Below are 11,837 nucleotides of genomic sequence, written 5' to 3'. Positions count from 1 at the left end.
AGCTTACTACCCCGCTCTAACCCCCTAAGGGGTCTCTGAGCGGCTACAGTTACTCATTTATCCCTAACCTATGGCCACAATTATTATGGGTGGGGACAATCCCTACCAGCACCCAGTGGAGGGGTTTTTCTCCCAGGTCGGCTACGTCGACTTCGGCGTCACTCAGCTTCTGGCTCCTTTCTGGTGGTCTTTCAGGGGCGGATCGGTCGGGCCCTTCTGCCACGCGGCATGCTCCAGCGCGGCCTTGTCTCAGTCCTCGCGGCTCCGCCCTGCCTGCACAGTCCACTCTCGTGTGTCGTCCTGGCTCCACCTCTCTGCCGACGTCTGTTCCGCCTCCGATGTACCCGGATGCCATCTTCACCGCTCGCCGCTCACCGCTTTCGCCGTCCACCGGGCTCCGACGCTCCAACGATCCCCACAGCGGGGGAGGGTGCCCCCTACCTTCTAAGGTAGGTTCCCATTTATCTACTTGCGCATTTTTGATGTTAGTTGGCGCTTTCGAACCGCTGGGTTAGCGGGTTCTAGACCTTAAATCCTGGTTCAACCCTTTCCCCAAACTTACATTCTGTACGACACATGAGTTCACCCCTGTAATTATCTCGGGGGTATTTTTACATTCTACACGACACTCGAGTTCACCCCTGTAATTATCTCGGGGTATTTTTTTTGTTTCCACATTACATTGAGGTCAACCCGGTTTTGCCCCACACTTGTCCTGGGATAAACGGAAGCTGTCATAACCAGGGATAAATGCGAGGTATTGTGTTGAACTCTGATAAAACCAGGGATGATATCCAAGTGCAGAAAGGACCCTAGTTAAGCATTTGGGCATCAGTTTCATTCGTAGCCTAGAGACCTGGCCTGAAGTAGGTTTCCCAACCTTCAGGTGGGGCCCGGAGATCTCCTGGAATTACAAGCCCTCTCCGGACTAGGCAGGTCAGCTCCCCTGGAGGAAATGGCGGCTTCGAAAGGTGGCATCGTTTGGACTTCATGACATTATAACCCTCTGATATCCTTCCCCTCCTCAAACCCCAACCTCCCCAGCTGCCAGCCCCCAAATCTCAAGGAATTTCCCTGGAGGGCGGAGTTTGGGAGGGAGGGAGTTTGGGAGGGGAGGGAGTTCAGCTGGGTAGAATCCCATAGAATAATTCCACCCTCCAAAGCAGCCACTTTCTCCTGTGGAACCAGATCATTTGCAATTCTAGGAGATCTCCAAGACCCACCTGGAGGGTGGCAACCCAAGCAACAGCAGTTTTGAGAAGAGCACCAGTTGGGGAGGGGAGGCGCCTCAAACCCTTTCCCCACAGATGAGAAAACAGCCTCTGAGCGGTCAGTCGTCTGGCGGGGGAGGTAATAAGCAACTTTTCCAGTTTACATTCCAGAAGATTACCCCTGACTATGGCTGCTTTTCCATGGAACAGACAAACCAGGAGACTCCAGTCGGGCATTGAAGAAGAAGAAGAGGAAGAAGAAGAGATTGGATTTCTACCCCACCCTTCACTACCCAAGGGAGTCTCAGAGCGGCTTACAAACTCCTTTCCCTCCCCCTCCCCACAACAGACACCCTGTGAGGCAGGCAGGGCTGAGAGAGCTCTGACAGAAACTGCTCTTTTTCAAGGACAGCTCCGACAGAACTGTGGCTTGCCCAAGGTCATCCAGCAAGCTGCAGGTGAAGGAGTGGGGAATCAAACCCGGTTCCCCCAGATTAGAGTCCGTGCACTTAACCACTACATCAAACTGGCTTCTATTGTGCCCAAGAGTTTGCTCTTCCAAGCATATTCACCACTGGTAATCATTGACTATTTCCCCCCTTCCATTGGATATTTTAGCATTGGATTTCGTAGGAGATAATTTCTTGAGCATAAAGCATATGTTTTAAGCAATGTTCCCTCTAAGCTGTGGAGTCTTGTGAGCAAAAATTCTACTTTGTGAGCTACCAACATTAAAGTTGTGGGTGAGCGATTTGGCTACAGCATAAACTACTTTGCTCTGGAGCCATCCTCCCTGAGCCAAGACAAAAATGTGTGAGCCGGAGGCCAAACAACTGTGAGCTAACTCACACTAACTCAGCTTAGAGGGAACACTGGTTTTAAGGTAGGACAGGGAGAGAGACAATGTGATGTAGCGGTTAAGAGTGTGGGACTAGTATCTGTGAGGCCCCGGTTTGAATCCCCACTCAGGCTGCGGAAGCTCGCTGGGTGAACTTGGGCCAGTCACACTCTCTTCGCCTAACCTACCTCACAGGGTTGTTGTGAGGATAAAATGGAGGAGAGGAGAGGAGAACCTCTCTGTCTCTGTAAAAAGACCTTGCAGGATTCTTCTAAGGATAAAATGGGATGGAGAGGACCACATAAATGGCCTTGAGCTCTTTGGGAAAAGTGATGGATGGAAAACATAATTGACAGAGGGGTAGTAAAATTTTAGAGATGTCCTTTCTGGGGGGGGACCCCATGTAACTGAACTGGGTGGTAGCTGCTGGTATTCTTGCTGCACAACTTCACTGATCCCGAGCAGAGGTCGATTCGGGGGGGATCGCGGGGGATCGCAGTTCCCCCGGGTGAGGTACGGGGGGATGGGGCACATGACGAAGCCTTGCCCCGCTTCCGGCCCTCATTCAACCAGAAGGAGGCAGGAGAAGAGGGAGGGTAAGTTGCTTCCTCCCCGCCTCTCCACACCCCTGTCTGCCTGGGGACAGGGAGGGCCTTGGTGGGGCTTCCTAACACTCCCGCCGGCCTTGCAGGTTCACCACCAGGCCTTATGATGTCAGGGGGTGTGGCATATGCTAATGAGTTATGCTAATGAGTTCCCCAAGCTCTTTTTCTACGAAACGACCCCTGATCCCGAGTATGTGGTTTCTTGCGCTTTTAGGTCAGCGTTCATGTTCTGGAACGAAGGGAGTTCTGCAGGAGCATAAAGTTACTGTCCCGTGGAAACGCTTAACCTGCATTTCAGTTTATTTGCACTGGTATCCGTTCAGAGCTGCCTGCCTGTCGAACTCTGCCCCATTGCAGAAGAGTTTGTGAGGTGGCCTGGGGTGTGTGTGTGTTTGGGTGTGTGTGCTGGGTATGGTTGAAACAAGCTGTGAATGCAGAATCCTTGGGCTCTGCGCGGCTCTTTGAATCTGCAGCACTGAAGTCCGACGGATCGTCTCAAATGAATTTGGCTGCACCCAGAAAGCTCCAGAGCTGGGAAGGGCCGCAGCTCAGCAGGAGAGAGCAGTGTGACATAATGGGCAGAGCGTTGGACCAGGATCCTGGGAGACCTGGATCTACTATGGAAGTTCGCTGGGTGACCGTGGGACCGTCAAAAGCTCTCGACCTGGCCTACTGCACAGGGCTGTTGTTGGGAGGAAAATGGAGGAGGGGAAAACCAGTGTCTGAAGCCACTTCGGTAACTGAGTGGGATATAAATAAATACATGAATCAATGCAAATACATGACAACAGGTGAAAGGGCCCCCGGTTCCTTCTTTGGCACATCTGCTGTTGGGTAGCCGGCAAAGAAAAGGCCCCCTCCCTGAATCCCTGGACATCTTTTGCCGGTCAGAGATAACAGCATTGAGTTAAAGGGGCCATTGATGCTGCAGGCTGACCCAGATGCTGCAGGCTGGTGTCAGGGGAGTGAAATGAGTGACCTCGGGATGCCAGCCTCCAGGTAGGACCTGGGGATCCCCTGGAATTCCAGCTCATCTCCAGACTACAGAGATCAGTTCCCCTAGAGGACATGGATGCTTTGGAGGGCGGACTCTGTGGCATTGCACCCCACCAGGGCTTTTTTTGTAGAAAAAGTCCAGCAGGAACTCATTAGCACAATAGGCCACACCCAGCAGCAGAAACTCATTAGCATATTAGGCCACACACCCCTGATTGCACCACTCATTAGCATATTAGGCTGCGTTCCCATGTTACCAGAAGTGTGGTCATCCAGCCACACCCACCTTTTGCTTCTTATTCTGTTTACCTTGTTTGTTGTCAAAACCCAGGGCTTTTTTGTAACAGGAACTCCTTTGCATGCTAGGCCACACACCCCTAATGTAGCCAATCCTAATGAGTTTCTACTGCTGGGTGTGGCCTATTATGCTAATGAGTTCCTGCTGGGTGAGGCCAACTTGGGAGTCAGCCGGAACTCCGTTCCTGTGCGTTCCTGCCCAAAAATAGCCCTGCACCCCACTGAGGTCCCTGCCCTCCCCCAAATCTCCAGGTGTTTGCAAACCTGGAGCAGGCAGCCCCTCCCCGCCATCCCTCCGCCCCCTCGTGGCTGAGGAAGACCTGGCAATCCTAAGCCATTTGAACGAAACGCTGACACAAAGGGATCCACGCGTCAGTTCTTCGACTGTTTCCTTTTTAGCGGGGAGTCCGAATTGCAAGCGATTATTGCATCCCACAATCCCCGCCTGTGTAGATAAAAACCTCTGAATTGCCCACCGTGAATAGTATGCTGTCTTTGAGGGCCTATCGCGCTTACGAGCCGCCTGCCGTCCTAGTATCCTCCCCCCCCCAGTTGAATATGCTTTGTGGCTTTGAGAAAGGGCTAAACCAGCTAGGGGGCTGTAGAAGCACAAGACACCCTTTATCCGAGCATATCACAAATAAATTACAAGCTTCTGCCCGCAACTAACCGCGTCATAAATGTCTCCCCGCCCCCCCCCGCCTCCTCCCCCTTTCTGGTCAGCTTTAAGGAGAAGGAAACCATTCTGGAGAAAGAGGTCTTGTGATCACACAGGCAGTCCAGACTACAGTTGATTTGCAGACCAGCAGGTGTCTGGTTCTTCCAGAGCGTTACACTGTAGGCCGTTTCCCTCCCAGAGAAAAGAGCAGGATCTGTCCAACAGAAGAGCTGGGAGGAATAGAATCCCAGGGCTTCACAACTGCAATCAGATGCAATTTCACAAGCCTTCTTAGCTTGCGATTGAGCTGCGCTTGCATACCGGCAGATCCCCTTCAGTTTGGTGTAGTGGTTAGAAGCGTGGACTCTAATCTGGGAGAACCGGGTTTGATTCCCCACGCCTCTACGTGCAGCTGCTGGTGTGGCCATGGGTCAGTCACAAGTCCTCTCGGAGCTGTTCTCTCAAGGGCAGTTCTTGAAAGAGCTCTCTCAGCCCCACCTGCCTCACAAGCAGTGTTCCCTCTAAGCTGAGTTAGTGTGAGCTAGCCCACATTTTTTTAGCCTCCGGTTCACACGTTTTTGTCTTCGCTCAGGAAGGATGGCTCCAGTGCAAACTAATTTCTGCAGTAGCCAAATCGCTCGCTCACAGCTTTAATGCCAGTAGCTCACAAAGTAGGATTTTTGCTCACAAGACTCCACAGCTTAGAGGGAGCATCACAGGGTGTCTGTTGTGGGGAGGGGAAGGGAAAGGAGATTGTAAACTGCTCTGAGACTTCTTTGGGTAGTGAAGGGCGGGGTATAAATCCAATCTCCTCCTCCTCCTCCTCACAGGTATGTGGAGGATATATTTTTGTTCACTGTAGCATGTGAACAGGCCAAATATGTCAGACCATTGGGTCTAACAAAGGGCGATTCTACATCCAGCATTTGCTTCCCATTTTCTCAACTGGGAGGAAAAAGTGCAGCTCAAAACCACATCCAAATACCTCAGGGCAATGCCATACTGATTGCAAAGTCACCCCCGAACCGGCCATAAAATGGCCATAAATCTATGCAAAAGGTACCTTAAAATCCGATGATCAAAGAAAGCAAAAGTGGCATGAAGTGTGGTAACGGTAAAGGTTCCCTTGCTCGAAAGCCAGTCGAGTCCGACTCTAGGGTTGCGGTGCTCATCTCCGTTTCAAAGCTGAAGAGCCAGCGCTGTCCAAAGACGTTTCCGTGGTCATGTGGCCAGCATGACTAAACACCAAGGTGCATGGAATGCTGTTACCTTCCCACTGAAGTGGTACCTATTTATCTACTTGCAATGTCTTGCTTTCGAACTGCTAGGTTGGCAGGAGCTGGAACTAGAGACGGGAGCTCACTCCGTCATGCGGCAACCGGGTCTCGAACTGCTGAACTACTGACCTTCCACAGCCTGCAGTTCAGCGTCTTAACCACTTGAACCACCGCAGCTCCCATGAAGTGTGGAGGCTACCATAAAATCCAATGATCAAAGAAACCGAAAGTGTACTGAGGTGTGGAGGCTACCATAAAACCCGATGATCAAAGGAAGTGAAAGCAGCATGCAGTGCAGAGGGGGATTTCTGTTCCAAGGTGGGTATCGTAAAACAAAGGAGGGAAAAGCCAGTGCCGAATCAGCCCTAGTCAGCACCGTCTGCTCTGACTGGTGGCAGTCCTCCAGGGTTTCAGGTGGCCTTTCACACGTCCCGCTTTCTGATCATTTTAACTGGCGATGCCGGGGACTGATCCTGAGACCTTCAGCCTGCAAAGCAGATGCTCTACCACTGAGCTACGGCCTCTTTCCTGTTCACTGAATTATATGGAAATAGTTCATCTACAGCTGGCCTGAAGGGAGGGGAAAACAGCCATACCAGTGGAAAACTGGCCAGTTGGCAACCCTACGGCCAATGCAGGAGACCTCTTGTGTTGGCAGAAAAACGTTACTGCTAGTCCATTCCAAGCCATTTGGATTTCAGTTTCTTTTCTCATTAGTGGGGATACGAAGAAAGTTAGCATCATGGCTTGTTAAACGACATCCTCCCTTGCGGTTCGGTAAGAGAAAGAGGGTTTCGCACTTGCCGTGGTCGTAAGAAGACAAATCCTCTGTCTTAAGCATCATATGGCTTTGGCTTGTGAACCGGATAGTTTACCAATATGGGTGACTGATAACATCTAAGAGGATGTCTTTGGCAGAAGGATTATAGCGATAGAGGGTGAGATTAGCTCCAGCACTTCCACTGATTTTTTTCTCCTCTTGGGCAATAAGACGTGGTGTTTTAAATCGCCATTGATTTGCCAAAATTAATTTGATAGAGTCAGCCTAACTTGGCTGTCGATTGGTGCCAATTGCATCAGAGATTGGGAAGAAAATAAAAACTAATGGGGGGGGGGATTTGAGGGACGGTTTTATTAGAGACAAAGAGAACTGGCTGGCCATTGTGTCAGTCAAAAGCTGCAGCCCTGACTTCATTTTCTCGAGAGTCTCCCATTGCATTCACTAGTAATCTGTCCAAGCAAACGCGCACAGGATTGTAGTAATGGATGTGAACACTGCATTTGCTGTCTTGGGTACTCAGAATCCAGATCCAAAAGTTCCGGTACGGATACAGAGCTCCATTTGAAGTGGTGCCCCATTGTCAGAGAGCCAGTTTGGTGTAGTGGTTAGGAGCGCAGACTCTAATCTGGGAGAACCGGGTTTGATTCCCCACTCCTCCACATGCAGCTGGTGGTGCGACTTCGGGTTAGTTACAAGTTGTTTCAGAGCTGTGATCTCAAGGGCAGTTCTTGAAAGAACTCTCTCAGTTCCACCTACCTCATAGGGTGTCTGTTGTGGGGAGGGGAAGGGAAAGGAGATTGTAAGGCACTCTGAGACTCCTTCAGGTAGTGAAGGATGTGGTATAAATCCAATCTCTTCTCTTTCTCTTCTTCGGCAATATTCCAATGTACTTGTTCATCTTTGCAGATTCATGCAAGCAGTGTATGTGTGTGAGCGTGTGCATATGTGCAACAGTTTGCCCATGCCTGTGTTCGACAAACTGCACAGGTGCCAACTGGTTCAAACAATCCAGGAAATACTTGCACGTACACAATAAGCGTAATTTTCTCCATTCAACAACCACAGGAATCAAGAATAAAATTGTGTTCGTTTAAATTACTCTTGATTAACATGTGGGTTAAGAGGGACTCTGGCTGAGCTGTTAACCCGAGCCAAATAAATGGTTTCTCTGAATATAAAAGTCTCATTTGACACACACAGAAATTCTGTTGGCCTTGATCGTTTACTTTTGCAGATACCAACAAAAAATAAGCGTTAATGTACAGGCACAACTCAAATGCAAACAGGGTTGTTGACGGTTTCTCCGATTATGACTACTATGGAAAATGACACATTTTCCCTGCTAATCAGCATCATTCTTTGATTAACTATAATGACTGTTATAACAAACTTGCGCTTTGAGAAGAAAATACTGTTTTAAGGAATGGGTTGATTTAATACTGAAGCTGTTTGTAATGTACGCTTGGAAACAAAATTGATTAAATCCTGAGTCTCTCTCTAAATGTAGACAACTAAGGATATCTTGATTTTTTTTATGTAGAGAATGAAATATTCGAGGAACTCAAATCACTAGCGAGGAAACAAAAAAAGTAACTTTGGGCTATAAAACCAGCATGATGCGCCTTAATGCTTACCAAATGGTGCACTTAATCCAACATAAGAAAGATGAGATTTTGTTGGGGTTTTTTTGGGGGGAGGTGTTTATTTTTTTCTTGCTGTGACAAAATAACTTGCTCATTGAGAGAAATGAAAACTGAGTCATGAGCAATTTTTCTGTTATTTATTTAAGCCTTGACGAATTGTAGGGTTGGGTGCTGTGGATCTGCTCTGCTACTGGAGATCTTTGATTGATGGATAGTTTTAATTTACTGATACCCCACCTTTCTCTCCAATGGAGACCCAAAGATGCTGGCATCATTCTTCTCTCCTCCATTTTATCCCCACAACAACCCTGTGAGTTAAGCTAGGCTGAGCACTTGTGACTGGCTCAAGATCACCCAGAGATTTTCCATGGTATGAGTGGGGATTCGAACTACTGCACCATAATGCCTCTCTTAACCACTCTCTTGCACCAGAGAAAGGGATCTTCCATTAGGAGAAAAGCATTTCTGCTCATGGTGTTGGAAATGTGTGTGAGTTGCAAGGTCTAATTCAGTCATTATAGGCTAATCTGCTTTACCTGGTGTGCTATTGTTTAGAATGATTTGGAAGGGAAACCTGGCTCAGAGCCAATGAAAACAAAGCCCGTGAAATCTAAGTGTGTTTACTCACAATCATTGGTTAATGCATTCAGGTGATTTCCTTCTAGGGGTCAAGAAGAACAAGAATCTCCATTGCTGTTGTTGCTGAGAGACCGTGTGGTCGGTCGGTTTCTGCAGCTGTAGAGATGTAGCTTTAGATCTTTTATTTTGTAGCTTTTCCTGTGTACCCTTCCCTTTAGAAGTACAGATTTTTACACAGAAAGAAATGCCTCCAATGAAGCAAAGATCCATTGAAAACTCTGAATATCTAAGTATTTTTTGCCAATGTTTCCAACACATGGAACAGATTTGCAGGATCCAACTTATATGTGTTGCCCAGCCTAGTAAATCAACAGTAGTTCTTAGCACTTATACATCACTGGCACTGTTGAAAGCACTTCATATGGTTAGTATTAACAGTACGTGGGTCAGCATTATTATTCCCACTTTGCAGAGTTTGGGCTGAAGGACTTGCCCAAGATCACCTACTGAGTGTGTGGCAGAGACAAAATTTGAACCTGGGACCTCCTGGAACACAGGTTGTTCACTTTGACAACAGGCCACTTCTGGCATTGCTGGTACTAAGGGAGGGATCTGCAGAATCTAAGAAAACACAGTACAGGGCTATTTTTGGGCAGGAACGCACAGGAATGGAGTTCCGGCTGGCTCCCAAGTTGGCCACGCCCAGCAGGAGCTCATTAGCATAATAGGCCACACCCAACAGCACAAACACATTAGGATTGGCTACATTAGGGGTGTGTGGCCTAACATGCAAATGAGTTCCTGCTACAAAAAAGCCCTGGTTTTTTGACAACAAACAAGGTAAACAGAATAACAAGCAAAAGGTGGGTGTGGCTGGATGACCACACTTCTGGTAACATGGGGGTGTGGCCCAATATGCTAATGAGTTCCTGCTATTGGATGTGGCCTATTATGCTAATGAGCTCCTGCTGGGCTTTTTCTACAAAAAGAGCCCTGCACAGTACAATGCCTGAATTGCAATATGTTTTTGCCAGCTTTTAGGGACCAGGAAATGGATTTCAACACCAACATTATCCCACAACCTCACAGTGTAATCCCGATCCCTGTTGAATAAATCTAAAATGACCCATCAAGTTTGATGCAGCAAGGAGACAGGAAAACAGATTAGCGTGCAGCATTTTCCCCTCTCCTAACAATACACATTTGCTATTTCGGTGCGACAGGATGAAAAAACGAAACATGTGGTTGGATTTCTTTAATGATTTGAAAATAAAAAGCTATTACTGGAACAGAGGTATGACAGAGAAGGAAAAACGCTTTGTCACATACAGCATGATGTGTCAATTTCGGTTTCAAACCCAACCCAAAATATACAGCCGCGACATTCTATTGCATAAGAAAGCTCTGCCGTTTAAACTTTAAATAAGCAACTTTATTAAAAGAGTCTAAGACACTTACCTTACCCTAGTTACTGTCAAGTTCTATGAAAAGCCACAGTTCTGTCACTAGTATAACTTTTTTGCTGAATTTCCTTTTGTTTTATATATATATAATATAAAAAAAATTGGTGTGCACTTTGTGATTCATTTACAATTTATTAACAAGATGATCGTCTCGATGATACAGTTAGGTTTCTTACATGCTCACCAGATTTTTTCCCTTTTTTAAGGATTCGTCTTCGTACGTCATGAACACCCTTTATTTCTATAGCTTGCAAACAAGTGTGATTATTTTGCACACACCAAAAAGAAAAAGAAAAGAAAAAAAGGGGGAAAAGAAGGGGGAAAGGGGAAAAAAGTTTTGTTAGTTGTCATTTTTAAAACTCTGTGTGTACCTGTGTGTATGTATGTATATATACTATATTCAAAACAAATTATATATATGTATATATTTATATAATTTCCCCCCCAGGTGTGCTCAAGAGAGCTCTCTCCATAGGCGCTGAGAGAGAACTGAGAATTAGTAGTTAAGGAACGTTAAAAATTAAAAAAAGTGTCATAGTTTCCTGAAGGACAAAATAATCTAGAATCTTACTGCTTTTGTAGGCCTGAATGGTCAACCTGCCCCTTCCCCAGAGTTCCTAGGCCCCGCAATACTGAATTCCCAGTCTTTTCCACCATAATTTATCATCTCTTTTTTGAATATTGTGGTTCATGTCCTGTGCTGCTTTTCGACATTCTTGTGCCTGAGGCAAACATTCAAAAATGATGCATCTTCGATGCTTATTTTTTGTGTGTGTTACAGACTAAGGGCTTCTCTGCATTCCTATTTTCTTGTAAATTCCGGTTTCTTCTCTCCACCACCACCCCCGTTTCACTTGTGTTTCACTCCCTCTAGTGGTCAATTCAATATTATACCGGTTTATGTCTGGCATAAAAACTGCAGTTTAAATCTGCAGGGAGGTATGCCAGACATAAACCGTTGTAACATCAAATTGAGCCAGTAGAGGGAGCAAGATACATGCGGAACAGAAACGCCCCCCCAACCCCCTCCCACAAACACCCAGAAATTTACAAGCGAGGAAAATGAGAATGCGGAACATCCCTAAGATGATCAACCAAACTTATGTTTGGGCTGCAGGGAAACCATTGTACGTGGCTGACGGGTTTTCTGTACAAAACCAGACTTCCCTCCACATCGAAAACTAGCATGTGAAGACAGCTCTTTCTCACTAACCTCTGGTCTTCTATGTTCAGGGATTCTGTTTTGGGTATGGAGGCTTCATGGAGTCAAATGTTCCACCCACCACCTTCAGTTAGAAATAGATTTGCTCAAGACACAAACTGGCAATTTCGGTAAGAACAAGTTTCGAGGGGAGGGAAGGTAGAACCACTTCTGGGGTTCGTCACCCCGTGTTAGGGTTACCGTCTTCCAGGAGGGGCCTGAAGATCTTCTGGAATCACAACTGTTCTCCAGATGACAGAGATCAGTTCCCTGGAGAAAATGGCAGCT

This window comes from Gekko japonicus, unplaced genomic scaffold (genome assembly GCF_001447785.1).
Source record: "Gekko japonicus isolate JY-2015 unplaced genomic scaffold, Gekko_japonicus_V1.1 scaffold2036, whole genome shotgun sequence".
NCBI lineage: Eukaryota > Metazoa > Chordata > Lepidosauria > Squamata > Gekkonidae > Gekko > Gekko japonicus.
Note: the sequence above shows the minus strand (reverse complement) of the source record.